Raw genomic sequence first — 18,589 nt, 5'->3', positions numbered from 1 at the left:
AACAGCTGGAATGAAGTAATATAAGGAATGTGACCAAGCAAACCCTTTGAGTGCCAGCTCAATGTTGCCCCAGCTGCAGCTGCTTTCAGCAGGTATATTTAGCAAAATATTAGGTTTATCTAAATTGATAGAATAACATTTTAAGTAACTCACAGAGACAAAAATGTATTTGTGTCAATCTTTCTTTGAGCGAACATAAGCCAAGAAAATGTATTACACTTTCTTCACGGTCAAGAAAATCTTTCTAATTAGCCATTAACTTTGTGTTAGGAAAAAAATCCTTTGAGGAATCAGAACCGATGGCCTTTAATAAAATATAACTCAAAGCAAAAGTTATTTCTGCAGATTTCTTTTTAAGTTTACAGCAGAATGATGGATTGCAGAAAGCTCATAGTTCATTGCCAAAGAAACCTGACATAAGTCAGTTATCCTTCTTTGTTTCCAATAGAAGATGACAATAAAAGCAAGACTTGAGCACCATCTACAGGCATTTCGGGAATACACTTCATTCCTATGAAGGAAAAGGTTATTTATTGTCATGTATTTACATAGCATTGACATATGAGATAACACTTTTACAAGGTCCATAGTCATGTCACTAACAGTTCCTATGAGGAGTTAAGAATCTAATGTCTCTAACGTCATCTAAAGCCAATGTTTTTAGGGGTGAAGTCAATTGACCTACCAGTATGTTTTGCCATGTGTGAGGAAACCCACAAAAACAAAAGGGGAACATACACATTTCACCAGCATTCTGGTTGTGATTCAAAGCTGGAACCTTGGTGCTGCAAGCCAAGATTGTTAGCCACCTGGCGCCCATGAGATAGACTTGTTTTCAATTAAAAAATGTTCAATGTATACTTCACGGAAACTCCAAAAAGAGATGCAACAAGCAGTCACACAGTTAATAGACCATAGATAATAGCAACAAACCCTAAATTTCATCTTAATGATCAGACTGCAGTAAACTTGAATGTGAAAGGTTGCTATGGATTACTGCAATTTACACATCAAGATTTCTCTTTGCACTACCTTGAATGAGGCTGCTTGTCATCCATAGTGCAATACATAGAGTTCTGTATATGAGGAAAGAGTTGCTGAGAGATGCTTCTCTCTTCCTAGCATTTACTCATTTACTGCACCAAAGGTTGGATTTAATTTATTCAGCAAAGTTCGTGAGGCCTGTGTAAAGCCAACATACAGGTAAGTATAATTTCTTAGAAAAAGTGTAGCTGCATTGTTGACTCATACGTTGTAGACAAGAATTGTTAAAACAAGGCACAATGGCAAATGTCAAAAATAATCACAGTAATCTCAGCACTTAAGGCAATAGACTACTGAACTACTACTACTGAACTATATTTTCAAGCAGGGAATACTTTAAGGTTCTTAACATATGTTTGGGATCTGGTTTAACGCTCTGGCAAAATACAAATAGCTGTAACGGATGTGCATGCAAATATACTTGGTAACTTGCCTCCCTTGTTGGTACCTAACCTTTACTTCCCTTATTTATTCCTGCATTCTGTTTTACACCTGGAGTCCTTTCTGTAAACAATATAAATGTGACTCTAAGGACCTCGAAACACATCTGCGTGACTTTGAAACATTGGTATCCTGGGGTGTCAGTATTATTGGTTTAATGGATGGTTTGCTTGCAAACAAGGAAGGTGTGCTGGTGATAAATGTCCTTGATTCTGAATAGTGGTGCTACATATCCCATATAACTTATATCAACACCAGCATTAAAGCTGAGGTTTATTCTGCTAATAATTTAACTTCTCTAGGTCATTCTTTCTTTCCTAAATAATTTGCCAATAACATTTTCAAATTAAACCTTTGCAATTTCATTTCATACCTTTTTTTTAGACTCTGGGTCTCTGGGCTTTCCTTTGCAATGCAGGGAGTCCGTGCCTTTTGGAAGGGTGATTGCAGGGTGCTGTTCATAGCTGAGCAGAAAACTGAATGCTATGGTAATAGGCACATGTGATGCTAAGCCTCTATGATTAAGAGACCTTCAAACTTTCTAACAGCAACACAGACAAACATAAAACATCCTTTTTAATTAGTTAGGGGAATGCCAGAACCTTGGCTTTTTATTGCAGTAGATTTCTCTGCTGCAAATTTACCATGTCTAGCAAAATTTGTCTAATTAGAACATAACTGTGGCATGGCCACCTATACATAAACCTTTACCCAAACCCCACCCATACCTTTCCCCCAATGAAGACCAATACTCAGGTATGGTGAAAATGGCCTTCTGACTTTTTTTTAACTTACAATATCTTATCATAACTTAACATTAAAATATATATGTAAATAACAACATCAATAATAACCATAGCTTAATACCAATAACATAACAATCCAAGCAAACCCTCTAGCCAGGTGGCAGGTCCTCGACCATACTTAACCCCACATAAACCATCAATGATACACACAACTGCTCTACAGCCTCGAGAACTATATCAATTAATTATAACTCCCGCCATTAACCTTTTTCATCAACATTATTACACCAACTTGTAGACCCCATACCACCAATGGCTCTCCACACCCATCACCATGTACCATACCTTTAACAAACACATTGTTTTCCTCAAGGACCTCACCCCACCAAACACTACATCCCGTCAAAGTACCAACCTACACGGATGGGCGGGTGGGAATCCCCCCCCCCCCCCCACACACACACCATCTCCTAACCTCTTGGCCTTCGCCCCACAGTCATGTTGGCCCCCGCCTAGCTCCCCTCTTGCAGGCTCATGGGCCTCCCTGGAGGTGAGGAGAATCTTCATACTACCATAAGGTAGCAAAGCAAACAGTGGTTCTATCCTTTTACCATTTTAAACAAAACTGGACCAAAAAGTACAGGGTATCCCAATAGTCACTATACACTTTTAACCCCCCTAACGCTTTTAACCCCCCTAACGCTCTAATTCTGTCTAGATTTCCATGCAAAAAGCGGTACAATTTTTTACATGGAAATTTATTTTACATTGTAGACCTATAATTCTTAGGCATACCTCACCGAAATTAGTCCAATAGTTAATAAATTTAATAATAAACTTAAAAAAAACCCACAAAAATCTGTTAAATAAATACATAAAAGAATAGTTAAACATGTAAAATAACTGTACAGTAGCATGTGTAATATATATATAACATAATTATATATATTATATGAAGATTTCTTTGTATTTGATTCAATACAGCTATTTTGTATAGAATCCAATACAAAATTAATTGAATTTCCCGCCGCACCGCCGCATGTACCGACGTCACTGCGAAACCCCGTAGATCGTCTCTGCACTTCGCGGCTGGAGATCGAAGGAGCAGGACGTGTCCCCAGGACCTGCAGGGACCAGCAGGAAGCCAGGGGACAGCGACGAAACAAGGTGTTTTTTTTTTTAGGGTAAAGCTACCCCGAGTGTTACACTCAGGATAACTGCTAGGGGGATTATTGAATTCCTAAAAATAACACAAGAAACTAAGATTATTCATATTTTTAGCATCAACAAAGGTGTCATTGCAGTTTTTTTTGCTGGGCTTGCCATCACGTTCAAACATCTTGAAGACTAGTTGTATACCACCTACATTTTCGACAGCTTTCAGCCACCTTCCGACAAAAGCCTTTCCAATGTTTTGCAGCATCTCTTCCCCAACCTCGCTGCAGGCCCTGCCGATTCTGTGACCGGTTATGAGGTTTAGTGGCGTACACCTTGCTTTTGATATATCCCCACAAAAATAAGTCACAAGGTGTAGGGTCAGGGGAGCACGGAGCCCATTTGAGGGGACCCCTCGAGAGATGAAAGATATTTTTGTTGCTAAACCATAAGTTTTCCAGGAGCTGAGGGTTGTTTTGGTAATGATGTAGGAGTGATTCAAAGATTTCCACACAAGCATCATAATCTTCGGCTTGAAGTTTTTGAACAACCTGAAGTTGGTAAGGGTAGAGTTTTATTACTCGACCTTTTGTTGAAGCTAAGTTCCAGCGCAGCCCTCCGGATGGACTTTCCCTGGCTTTGCACGAACACCTGCTCCAGGAGTTTAGTGATTTCATCAGTGGTGGTGGTAGCAGGCCTTCCACTGCATGGTTTGTCTAAAACAGATCATGTTTCGAGAAACTTGCCATTGAAGCATTGTGACAACCATAAAACTTCTCAAACTTTTGCTCAACTGCAGTCGGAGATTGAAAAACTTCTTGCCAAACGGTAAATTTTCGATCCTGCTCCAACGTCAGGGGAATGATACGCTTACAAAAACTTCAAAACCTAAGTTCTAATATGCTGATGGCCTCAAGTCTCTCCTAATGATACCTGGATCGAAATAGAAAAATGTGTAGTGACTTTTGGGACACCCTGTATATGACAAACCCAATCACTAAAATCTTATCCAATTGTGCATACTAATTGTAAACACTTTTACAATTACTGATTTAATTGATTTTCATTAATGTCCTGCGTTTAATAATACTTGGACAATGTTTTACAAATTTTCTAGGTTCAAATGTACATTGCAAGGTAAAAAAAAAATATTGGAAGGAAAAACATGGAAAGTATGCATTACCTTGAACCTGTGCACATATCAAAATATACTCCATACATACACATTCCAAACAAGCAGTAAAAACAAGTTTAAAACAAGCCCCTATTCATAATCTAAAAGCACTGGGAAGAAATTTATTTTCTAAGTTCACTGAAAACCTTTTTTTCTATTACAATAAAATTTTGATGGGCTGTCAGCCTAATGTAAGCAGCAGCAAATGTATAGAAGACTAGATACCAAGTTTATGACTTTAAAGGAATTACTGAACATTATAAGCAGGTAGACAGGTCTGAGATCCGGGCCAGCATCAGAAATTTCTGGGCCCCATACGACTACACTTTCTCACCCCCCATGTCAAAAAGTTTTAGCTAGTGGTGGTTCTGATGATATTGACTGACATTGCAATACCTGTCACTGAGAATTAAAGTAGGGCTCAGCCAATCCAGTCACTGAACATTGACGTTGTTGTTGTCTACCGTCCCCCAAGCCCAGTTTCCCAATTTTTAGACGACTTTGCCTCTTGGCTCCCACATATTTTCTCCCATGGCCTGCCCACCCTCATCCTCAGTGACTTTAATGTTACAGTGGATGACTCCAACTATCTTTCTTTAGCCAAACTGCTCTCCATTACCTCCTTCTTTGGACTTACACAAAACATAAACGGCCCCACACACATTGCCGGACACACATTAGACCTGGTATTTTTCAAACTCTGTAACCTCCTCCACCTTGACAACTCACCATTTCCCTTTTCTGACCACAACCTCTCACATTCAACCCATCTAATTCTTGCCCCCCTTTGCCACATCCCAGACCTGGCAAAGAAAATCTTGACCACAACCTTTTTTCAAAATGCCTTACGTCCCCTGCCCCCACTCTTTCTAAAATTACATCTCCAGATAAAGCTGTCACCCAGTTCAACCATACTCTTTCCTTGGCCCTGGAAAAAGTTCCCTGTGTCACTTTCAGCTTCCCCCCTCCTGCTAACTCCCGACCTAGTAACAACAATCACACCAAACATCTACAAAAGGGTGCTTGTGGTCGGGCGCAAGTGGAGGAAATCTGGCCTCAACGCTAACTTCATGGACTACAAAGCCACACTAAAACACCTTAATACTGCACTCACTGTTGCCAAGCAGAATTATTTAACCGCTGTCATATCCTCTCAAGCTTCTAACTCACACAATCTCTTCTCAACAATTGATTTCCTCCTAAACCCCACACCTGTTCCCCCCACAACTACCTTCTCTGCTCAAGCTACCTTTGTAGTTAAATTTTCAAAATCAGACATGATGTCTCTGCTTATCGTGCTACTCCAACCATATCTACCCCTACCTCCTGAAAGTCATCACTGGCCTCCCTCAGCCTTGTTACTCTCTTATCTCATCAAATCCATCTACTACCTGCCCTCCTGATCATATTCCCTCTGATCTACTCTGTGCCCATTCCTCCACCCTGGCCCCCGCCCTAACCAAACTATTCAACCTCTCCCTTTCTACTGGTATCTACCCCTCCACTTTTAAACATGCCATTTTTCTCCCTATCCTGAAGAAACCCTCACTAGACCCCTCCCCACATTCTAGCTATCATCCTATCTTTCTTCTCCCAATTGTTTCAAAACTTATTGAGTGCCTTGTCTATAAAAGACTCACCGATTACCCACCAACACCAACTCTCCAATCTGGCTTTTGAGCTGCCCATTGCACCAAAACAGCTCTTACTAAAGTGGCCCCATCACAGACTTCATTGGAGCTAAGTCTCAAGGAACCTTTTCCCTCCTCCTTCTCCTTGATCTTTTCTCTGCTTTTGACACTGTTAATCACCCCCTTCTAATCATGGACTCCATTGGTATCAGTGACACTGCTCTCTCTTGGTTTGCTTCCTACACACACACAAGCTTTGACTGTTGGACTGCACGAGGACTCTACTGTCCAGGTCCTGCCAAAAATGGTAAGTTCCCTGCAATAACAATTGAACAAGAAGACACCAAAAGGGACCTTTTTTTAAGGGAACAAAGCAATTGCCAGCTCCCAGCTGGAATAATTCCATGTTGGGGGCTAGGCATGTGCTACGCTCCCTTACCATTCATTTGCTATGAGGCTGCCGCAGGGAGACGTTACATGTACATGACAGCCTCTGGGCAAAAAGTAAAAAACCTGCCTTGAAAGAACTCAGAACTAGTAGCAACTTGCTGGGTAGCTGCCAGGCCCATTTTCTTTTGGGCCCAGTACAGCGTTACCCCTGATAGCAGCCCTGTCTGGGATGGCTTGTTTTAAAGCTCTATTTTACTGCTTCTCAGTGGCATTTCCAGAGGCAAAGATTTGAGGCACATGTCCCAAATTTGTCTGAAATGGTATGTCAAGAGTCTGAAGTCAATAGCAAACAGTGGTATTTGTAGAAATGGGTTGTCATTGATAAAGTCCCTCCCTCCCTCCAGCATTGATTGTTCCAGCATGGCACAGGAGAGAATAGAGATTTGATTAGCCATATTTGCAGCTCTGCTCCTAACCATTACATTTTTAACATTAAGCCCCTGGACAGAATGAAACGCATTAGAATGATAAAAGGCTTGTACCTCTTTACTGGTATATTTGCAGACAGATGATTAAAGTTTGTTAAAGAAAAAAAAAGGACTAAGTGGATGTGCAGCTTCCACAGTGACTAAGAGTGGGCATACCTGCAGCTAACATTCACGTAACTGTGAGCCCTCTTGGAGTGGCATCAAATATAACCCAGCATGGGAATGGTGTTTTATTCCACATAAAAGTCAGAATTGTCGTACAAATTTTACAGGTTCTTTATTAGCTTGGATAACATCGAAATTGCTTAGTGTACACGCATACATGTGTTAACAAAAAATTAATAGCAATAAAATAATTTTCTGATTTTAAAGAAAACCTGTGCCAAAAAAATATGAAAAATTGCTAATTTCCTGGCTGACATATTGATATAGAAGTTTTAAAACTTCCAGGATCACTGACTCTGAAGAAAAAAGCAAATACATAGTTCTAATTGTACTCTCATTTCATACATTATTGTTTCAGGCCAGTGGCTCAGAAACTGCTCTGAAACCATCCTAATGAAACCTAATTATTCTAGTCCTTTCCATGTGTCAATGTTTCTCTAAACTTTGTTTCTGTTTAGGGGAACTTAATGTCTTTATTTTCAATATACTCAAAATATTGTCTCTTTTGAACCCTGATGTGCAATAATAAAACTATTTAATATGATATCTCCCAACCTTTGGAGAAGTGGTATACGATAAAGTTGAAGTATGTAGGCAAATCAGATATCTCTTGCCTATGCCCCATGAATATGTATAAAATGATTGGTTTACCCCACTAGTTCCTTTTAACAACTATTTTTCTTTATATTAGCTTTTCGAAATAGTAAATTTACTAATTTAGAGGCTATATATAAGGTTTAATGCATAATACTTTTTTTGTGTACATATTTATATATATATATATATATATATATATATATATGCATGTAAATTCATCTAAAAAAAGTGACAAGGGGCAGGAGAGAAAGAGGGACTTCTAAAAAATAAGGGACAGTTATGATGTAATAATGATATATTGATAGCATTTCCTTTTCACATTTTATATTATATTATTGTGTTTTTTCAAGGATGTATAATAATTTGTATTATATCATTTCCTGAGCTGTTCTATTGACTTTCTCAATAGATAAAAAGGTTTTTTCTGCAACATTATATTGGTGATTTATATTTGACACTATGAATACCGGCAGCAGATATAGCCATGTAGATTTTACTTTTCCCATTTTTCTTTGCACTTTTTCCTACAAATACTGAGAAAGTCAGAATGTTTACCTTTAATGTAAGAACATAATGTATTGTAATACACCAAATGTTATTGATAAGTGCCTCACCAGGACTAAAATGTAAAGAATGTGCATTAATGCTCTTCTATATTTCCATGCAGTGTGGTTTAGTGCTTTGTGTTTCTCAAATGGTTAAGTGACAGCATGATTAATAAGAGCATAGCAATGTACACTGTTATCACTGTGTATCAAGAATGATTCATTTCTCTTAGCAGGGTGATGGAAGAAAAAACCAGTCTGAATCTGTAGATATGTCCAACTCAACCTGGTCAAGGACATCTTTCACAGGACAAACAGTAACATACACTTTAAAGTGGCGTTTTTACACAGTTTTAGGTGTGCTTGCTGTATTTGACTAAAGGTATGCTATAAGAGGGGCTCTGAAATATTAAAATGCTGATACCATACATTCTAGCTAAATTCTGAGAATACAGAACACTGCTCAATTAAAAAAAAAATATCAAAAATCTGAAGTCCAAAAAAATCAGCATTCCTCATGCTGAATTGCTTAATTTAAAATGTAATTTGCCATTACTCTGGGCCACAAACCAGATTAAATACCAGGCCAACTTTCTTGGACCTACCACTGAGAGATTTTAAAAGCTGCCATTGCTCAACTCATTTTAGGAAAGCTAATTGCCTGGATGTAAAGCTGATCTTTTGTTGCCAACAGTCTTAGTCATACACCTGAAACATGCAGATAATTATATGATGAGTTGTGTGACAATTAGCTCAACAGTTATGCTGGATTCTCAATATGGGTCAGGGATTCAGTAAAGTATTCAAGGCAGAAAATGAAAACACCAACCTGACAAACAGTATTTTGTAAGAACCAGGTCAGAAATAACATTTTACAGAATGTCTTAGAATACGTGCTGCTTTAACAAAGTTAAAAGAGAGCTAGTCTAGAGAAGTCTTATACAGTTATGGTTTGGATGATGTAATCTGCTCAATACTTCTCTAAATGTACTTCCTTTTACAGGCCATTCTCAAAAAGCTTCAATACCCTTTTTTGCATCTCTGTGGAAGGCAAGTTTCATGACTTGAAGCTACACAAGTAAACAAGGAAAATTCTTAAACAATCATGTCGTTAATTATAAGTATTTCTTTTAGAACTAGACAAAACTCATTGTGTAAGCCCTGGCCTGTAATGTCTTTTTGATTTTCTCTTAACAGATTAAGGTCAGATATCTTGGATCTTATATCTTGGATCCTATATACCCAAGCCTATGTTTATGGTGCATATTTTAAACTTATACTTGTTGTGCTTTATTTCTTTTTTTAGGATGTTTTTTATTATTCAGGCTGGGGGACTATGAAATATGATAGCCTTGCCATGCAAGTTGCACTTATAATTAAACATGCAGTAATCACTAATTAAAGCATGAAGTATGTATATTAGATGTACTAAGTGTATTTATGTAGCTGCGGAGGTGAGAATGAAAATAAAGTGTGTGTTCACCACATTTCTATGCAGTTTTAAGAGGAAAAGTGAAATAAATTCTTAAAAGATATTAAAAACCATCAGTATGTATGTTTTTTGCTGCTTGAAGCTTGCTGGGCACCTCAGAGCATATAACCAGTGCCTTCAGTCTAATCGAGTGAGACCCCATTGGTTATAGGGCAGAGGGGAGTATATAAATGTTGAAATGTAAGATAATAGTAAATAAAAAAGGGGATGAAATGTTACTGGTGTAAGGGTGGTGGAGGGGTAATATTGAGTTAAATCAGTTTTTTTCAATCCTGTGACCCCACTAGGAGTTTTAACCTCCTTTGTTGCCCTGGTGACTTTTGGCATTGAGCCAGAATCACTAGAAAAAGAGCTGGGGGTAAATCTTTCAATGGAGACATCTATTTCAGTGACAATTGCCTATAAAGGGAATTCCTATCACTTTGTAAAGAGTGCCTCCAGGTCAGGTAGTGATATAAAACTCTTGCCAGCAAGACTTAAACAGGCTGGCTATGAGTATTTAAATATTACCCAATACTGCTCACAGAAAAAGATGCTTTAAAACAAGTCTTCACTTACCTATTTAGGGAGAAAAGTATTTTTGTGGTCAACAAATTTAATTGTTTTTGCAGCCAGTATTGAACTTGGCAAAGTTGCTAACCAGGGGGACAGCAATGTCACTTTGTTGGTCATATTACAGAACTAAAATTGTTGGTTGGTGAGCTTCTGACATAATCAGCAAGCATGCACAACATACAACCCTAACCCATACCAAGACCTGTCATCGCTACAGGCATGGGATCTGCCTTCTTCACCCTCAGCTCCTATGGAGACAGCGATCCTCCTCGCTGATTGGATGATGTAGCCCCTGCATGTGTGCAGGAGTTACATTATCCCTGGTGGCTGGTTTGCCACACACAAAACCAAGCTACCTGGTGCATGCTCCATGCAGTTTAGAGCTCAAACAAAAAGCCACCAGTGTCACACTTACCTCTTCCTCGTTAAGGGGCAGGCGCTTCTCTCCTGTGCATGGCTGCAGTTCTGAGCCCGGCGTGCTTCCAGATTTATTCAGTATTGCCCCTCCCACCGGCAAATCAGGAAATACCCTTAATCACCCTTGGCTATTTAGCTAGCTCAGACACAGCACTCTCCATTCATGCAATGTGTCTCCACTAGTGCTGAGCCCCCTAGCTCTGCTGAGCATTTCCTCTACAACTGTTGGTTAATTCTTCTTAGGGCTCACACCACTTCTGTGCAAGTTGTAGTGCCCTCTAGTGCTCCTGTCTCTCCGTGCGTGACAACTAGGAGCAACTAGGACCCAGGGAGTTAGTTATTACAGAGTCATTGTCTCTTTTGTCAAATAATACTACCTCCTGGTGTTTTTTTGTTTTCCCGGTTTAGGTCCGCTTTAAGCCCAGTGATTGGCTGCTGCACTGGAGGAGGTTAACTGGTACCCCATACTTGTAAATTGTCCCTTTAGACCTCCCTTTTCTGTTAGCATGTGTTATGTTGTACCATTGAGCCTTCCCATATTGTATATATTAGTTTTAAAGACCAAAGGCTGCAAACTAACTTACAGTATGTGTCACCTATGTCTTGAGGTTATGAATGATGCTTTTTCTGACCCGAAACACCATCAGACTGATCTGTTAACATTTGCAAAGTAGCAGATGGATAGCAAGAGAGCTGACAGCACTGGAATAAGCCTTTTACACATAATTTTCAGAGTATACTTAAACCTTTAATGTGTCAGTCTATGCTTGCTTTTAAAAAGCTTAATGTTTATTACTACAATAATAGAATACTGCAAACAACTAGTGATATATAAATTATATATAATTATATAATAAATAAAGTGCAAATTTTTAAAACATTTTGGATAGAATATGGAAATATTGGACCATATTTTATGTTTTTTTCTGCTGTCTGTGACCCAGAGAAGATTAGCCAACTTATATGTCCTGCTGTAAATAAAAACAGAGAAAGAGAGACAAATTTTGTTCACTTTGGAGATATTTCCTCTCATGTCCTGTTGCGTCTTTAGGAAAGGAAGTGAAGGGAAATTTCCCTAGCAGGACACAGACAGCAAAAAAATAATACCCTTTTAGTGGGGTTTAATAGTTCACTTCTCAAAAAAAAAACACTTTTGGCCTTACACACTTGTATGTTACTCTGCACTCAGATCTGCTGTAAATTAGGCCAATCCACAGTAGGTAAATGTTTCCAGAATCAGTCCAATTAATTCATGCATTGAAATGGTTCTGAAGTTCCTTTGATTCACTGTTTCAGAACATGCACTTGGTGCCTCTTTTACTAATGCTGACCTTTTGCACCCCAGTACTTCCCCAGGAACAGGAACTAAACCCAACCTGTCCACTGTCCAGCATTGAGCTCTGCCTTATTCCTTGTCTTCTTTCTCTTTCAGGAAATCTTTGGCCATCTTGATTGGCTTTGCCGGGATGTCGTAACTCCCAAGTAGGCGCAGTTCATTCTTCTGGGCACACACAAGAGAAGCCAGGATTTGCAGACTTTCCTGGCACCCAAAGCTGATGCTGAGCATAAACAACTTAGCTTTGATTTCAGAAACCTGAAGCACCCAGGCAGGTAAGACCCATTATTGTAGAAGGGACGTCGCCTGTCCCTTTCTGCAACAATGACCTGCCTGATCATACAGACTTATAAAGGTGGAACTTTTGTTCCATTCTGAAGTCTAGCATCTTTGCAAATGTATTCCAAATGACCATGCAACAGTGTCATCATATGCTTACATTCCAGCATTAATCTGTTCCAATTTCATTTTTTTTCTACAAATTTTTACCTAAACTTCAAAGTCAAAGTCATAGCAACATTCTGTTTTTACATATATACCAAATTTCAGTTACGGTACTTTTCAAACTCACCAAACCACAAATAATTTATAGTATGTATTAACTCAGCCAAATTAATTCATCAGTGAAGAATAATGAACACATCAGTCAATGTGTTTACATTGGTTAAAAATAAAAGAACATATTAATTCACTGCCAGTCTGCCATTATTTAGAGCAGCTGCAGGTGATATGAAATGCACTTGTCAGAAGAGCTGTCAAGTCACAATTCAAATGCATAAATTCATTGGCCACAACTGGGAATTTTAAGAGAGGATCTGTATTTAAGTTTCATCAAAGGCAGAAAAATGTGTTAAATTTTGTCTTTATTTATGCAAAATTATGTAGACCTTTAGGTCCTGTGAAATAAAGTATTTGCTGTCCTTGTGAATCTTCAGGGACTTAAATCAGTCCTTTTCTGTTTTTATCATTATATAAATCCATCATAGGGAAAGAAAGGGAAACAAATACCATAGATGTTACCATAGGATGTTACAACAAATCTAATTATTACATTTCTTCTTATGATTTATTTAGTGTAAAACATGGTCGTGCCAGTTTTCTCTGCAACTAACTCTGTTGCTCAGTGTTTCACAACATTACCAGCAAATCATGGTCCACCCCACAATGCAAAACCACTTTATCCTATATGTTTTAAAATTATAATTTTTCATGTGAATTGAGATTTGGGTTTGTCTAGGCTGTTCCATAAATATTTCTGCTACTGTTTATGCACTCTACTGTTACTGGTTATGCTTGTGATCATTTTGTTGCTACATCAGCTGGATAGACTTTATAATGATATTCCTGCGTAGAATTTTGTGTTACAAAGAGGATTTCTTTATTAAATAAAAGCAAGGTGTACAAGGGAGTTCAAAAAAGTAATGATGTAGAGCAGGGGTCCCCAACCCCTCCCTGGTCTGTGGCCGTCTGACAGGTAGGCCGCGGCTCTGGCCGGTGCACCCACCAATGGGGTCAGGGCAGTGGGTAGGTTTTTTCTCTGGACACAACCTGCCCACTCTTTAATGGCAGGCTCAGACCTGCGATGGGAGAGTGGGTGGGTTCTGGTATCATGACATCACTCTGGGGGGAAGTTTCTTCCCCTTTGACTGACACATGGCTCCGGTCGGGAGTCCGTGCATTTAGTGGTCTGCAAGCCTCAAAAGGTTGGGGACCACTGATGTAGAGCCATGGATATTACATACTTTTCCATATATTAATGCTAAAGTTCAACATACTTGGTACATTGTTTCTCAAATGTATGGTCAATTGATTACTCCTTTACTGCTATCATCTTCAAGTCTTTTAAGAATGTCCTCCATTTCCAACACTTTTTAAGGTTTTAAAAACAGAAAATAGTCAGAAAGAGCAATATCATGTGAGTAGGGCAGATAGGCTATGCATTCAAACCCCAGATTTTGAAAAACGTCCATTATCCAGTAAGATTTGTGAGCAGGTGCATTTTCCTAAGAAAACACCTTTGTTCAGCTTTTATTGCTGATTTTTTCAATGCCTCTTTAATTAGGAATATTTAATTGACCATAAATTTGAGAAACAAGTTACAAAAGAATTCTTCATTAACTGTTTAGCCAATTTAAATAAAGTTAGGCAATCAAATATCTTCTATTTTCACAAAAACTGTGGCCTTGAGCTTCTTGTTGATTTTTGAGTCTTAAATTGTGCTGCCATTGAAGAGATTGTGGTTTGGTCTCTTGGGCAAATTGGTATAACTATGTTGTATCAACTTAATGTTCACTCTAATTGCCATTCAAAGATTTTGGCACCCAGTTGGCTGATAAATTCTACATATACCTATAGAATATACAAATTCTACCCATCTGCTCATGAATGATAGTTCCAATGCATTCCCTGGATATCTTCCATATCCTAACAATTGTTTTAGCTGAGATTCACCATAGGCCAAGATCAGGTCATTAACATGATCAACGATTTATGCTAGCACTGGTAAAGGCCTCCTAAATCTCACCTAATCTTTGTTCCCAAGATCTCCATGTCACATTAGGTACACCACGTCTACACAGCTAAGTATGAAGGACATTAGTCAGTCAATATTTGCATCATACATTCTCCTTTAGTGTTTTCTTCTGCATGGCCCAAAGTTCTTGCAAATCTGAAAGCCCAAACTCAAACACGAAAACGATTTTGTAAATGATCTGGGAAGAAAGTAAAACAATAGTCCAACAATTGTGCAAATAACTTTATAATATAAACACTTTTCTAGCTCCAATGGCAAAAGTATGCTTAGATTTTGGAAAGTGAGCCATCCGTACATAGTTAGTCAAGTCAAAAAATATAAAACAAAAATGAAAAACTGACTTATTTAAAACCCTTTACTCACCATTGATCCAGAGGAAGGTGAAGTCTTAGAAAGCATGGTGTAGTTGGCTTTAGGAGAAAAAAGGCAATTAGATATTTAGAGCACGAGTTTCTAATGGTAATAGATACAGTATATATAAAATGTTAGATGTAGTTATATTTATAATGTTAGATGTAGTTTCCGAGCTTGTCTTCCTTACTGCGAAGAATCCTTTTTGTTTATTTATAAGGCAATGATTCATTCACTGAAACATTCCCTGCTTGAAAATCTTCCAGATCTTTGTGTTTTAATACCGTGTTCCCTCAAAAATAAGACAGGGTCTTTTATTAATTTTACCCCTGAAAATCACATTAGGGCTTATTTTCAGGGGATGTCCTATTTCTCTCAAAAATCTATATTTATTCATGTACAAAAATTTGTACATGTATTTATTCATGTACAAAAATCTATAGAACATGCCTACATATGTGAACAGACATACGGTAAAGAGGGGGCACTATATTATGTGGGGTATGCATTCTCCCTATGTGTGCCCCCACATATATAGTGCCCCCACACAATACAAAGCATGCCCCCATATGTGAAGATACATACAGTACTTAACTGCGGGGGCACTATATTATGTGGGGTATGCATTGTCCCTGTGTGTGCCCTCACATTGGCCCCTAATATTTACAATATTTCCCTAAAAATCATTAGTGTCAGTGGGATCAGCATTTAGTTAAAAAAACTACTCACCCCTACTGATATCCTACTCTGATCCCGGCTGCTTCCTTCCTCTTCTCTTGGTATCCCTCCACTGCCGGGTAACACACAACTGCACGCTTCGAAGTTTGCTGCAACGGCTGCTCTGTTACACAAAGAAGCTGCCGATAGGGCCTATTTTCGGGGTAGGGCTTACATTTCCCCCTTGCATGCTAGGGTTTATTTTCAGGGTAGGTCTTATTTTCGTGAAAGCACGGTAGTAGTAATTGATTCTCCACCAGGGTATCTCCCAGTCAATGTCAGATTCACAGGTTTGTAAAAAGATCCCCACAGAATGCCCCTTGTCATTTGCAATGACCTTAAAGTAAATAACTTTGCAGCGAGTTTACTATATGGACTATTTAAATGTTTATATAATATCCTTTAAATGCATCTTTTCATGGGAGAATACATTCAGTTCAGCTAATCTTTCCTCATGGTCAAGTTCCTCTATGCTTTTTATCAGTTTTGTTGCCCTTCTCTGCACTCACAGTTCCACACCATCCTTTTTGTGAACTGGTGCCTGACACTGAGCTGCATATTTGAGATGCATCCTTACCAATGTTTTGTACAGGGAAAATATTGGATCTCTTTCTTTGGAGTCTATACCTCTTTCAGTATAGTAGTAGTTTGCTTGCTTTGAAAAATGCAGATTGCTATTATTATTATTATATTTATAAACCGTATTTATAAGTGCCAACATATTACAGAGTACATGAAATAGGGGTTGGAAATGACAAACAGATACAAAGAATGAAACTGTTAGGAGATGATTATCTGACCAGGGATCCCATGCAGTAAGCCACTGCAGCTAAGCCCGTTTATTCCCTTCGATTGCATTGCTTACAGCAGCAAGGGAGATCAAGCAAATAGCTGTCAGTCTTCTGCTCAGCAGTGTGCGGCATCCCCAGTGTCCTTTTAGCTGTAAATGGTCTCTCAGCATCCTCTGCTCTGAGACTGTTCAGCTGAAGGGGATTTGAAGTTTATGCTGCAGTCAATGACAATGAGTAGTTCCTAGTTTCAATCCTTCACTGCCATTAGCTGCTAGGCCTTTATAACCTCTCTGCTTCTAGTCACCAACTGCCTGTTGTAGTGTTAAGTGCTGGTGTGTTATTTTGTTGCATTTACTGCTGATGACTCTGCCTGTTTCTGAACCTGAGATTGTATGCTGCCTGGACCAACCTTTGCCTGTGACCCCCAACTTTGCTTTGTCTTTAACCTTGGATACCTCATCTGGTGGACTGATTACTTGAATATGACCTCTAGTTCTGTATTCTGGACTTGTCCCTGCTGGAACCTATTGTACTGCATTATCCATGGGCTCCTTGTCCTCTGTCAATTCTAACCTAGACACCACCCTTTGCACCCAGAAGTCCTCAGCGGGGGCTTGCTATAGCAGAGGAGTGCCGTGTTAGATTGGGGGACTGGTTTCTGGCAAACACTTTTATCTAAGAGGTGGGGGACATTGCACATATTAGGGAATGGTCTATCGATAGCATTTATAATAGATTATGGACGAGAGAGTCTAGTTAGTGGAATGCCAGAGAGGAGGGTGTTCCAGTAGCCTAGACGACAGAAACGTACATGAACTATTGAGTCGTGATCTACCAGAACACCCACATCCTTCTCTATAATTAACCCCCCTCCCGAGTTGTACTACCCCTAGAATATATGGTGCACGCATGTTATAGCTCTCAGGTTCATACCTTTACATTTATACATTTTTAAAATTCATTTGCTACATAGCTGCCCTGTCAAACAATGCATTCAGGCATGCTTGTAAATTGAGAGACAATTGGGGTCAAGTCATTGCCCCTCATAAAGATCATTTGGGCATCACACTGTCCAAAAAGTTTACTAATGGTACAAAGTTCTTTTGATAAAAACTGTATTTTTTCAGCTCTTGTTTATTCTTCAAAAAAATCTATCTTTTGACTCATTCCTTTTTTCATACATGTAGACATTCAGTTGCTTTTAAAAGAACTACAGATGTTTCAAATGGTTTTAAAGTGGTTTCTTTATAAGACTTTCCCATGAATCTCTGCTTTTGGAGGCGATGGAGAACCATGAAGATTTACTGACTAGAGCAGAGCTAAAGAACAAAGCCCATGTTCACAATAAGTAATATTTTTTTAAATGTTGTAGCAGAAGATTCTTTTTCAAGAAAATCTTTTCATGGACTCCTATAGCTATCTGTGGGCCTTCTATAGGGATTTTTCAGGGGTTTTTAGGGGTTTTTCTGCTTTCCACATTTTAATTGCCTGTTTTTCTAAAAAAAGTTTTACATTTTCTTCGTGGAAGTCTTGGATATTGTGCGTTTTTAATCATCATGTTGATTAGAATTAGCATACTGTTTTAATGATGCTGAGTCTGTAACAACATTATGTGTTCTTATCTTTTGAGAATCCAAACAATGTACCCAGCAAGCATTTGCTTACAAAACCTTCTATGCCCTGTAATGATTGAAACCCCCAATATAAAATTGTATATTATTTGAATACAACACATTAACTAGAAAATCTTCAGAATAGTTTCTGTCTGGAAGAAAAGCAATACATAACATGAGCTATAGGAGAACTTAAGTTACATTTGCATGTTCATTCTATAGCATACATAAAGCTAGAAAAAAATAGGCCCCATGCTTTTATTATCATCAATGTTTTCAATATAGTAATTACAATTGTTCAAAATCTTCAACTGGAGCAAATGAGCATTAAGGTAACCTTAAAAAAAAATGTAATCCCAGCAGAGAGATTCATAAGAACTGTAGGTAAGAATATCTGGCAAAAGGTGT

This window comes from Pyxicephalus adspersus, chromosome 2 (assembly GCF_032062135.1).
Source record: "Pyxicephalus adspersus chromosome 2, UCB_Pads_2.0, whole genome shotgun sequence".
In the NCBI taxonomy this organism is placed as follows: Eukaryota; Metazoa; Chordata; class Amphibia; order Anura; family Pyxicephalidae; genus Pyxicephalus; species Pyxicephalus adspersus.
This window is presented reverse-complemented; position numbering follows the sequence as displayed.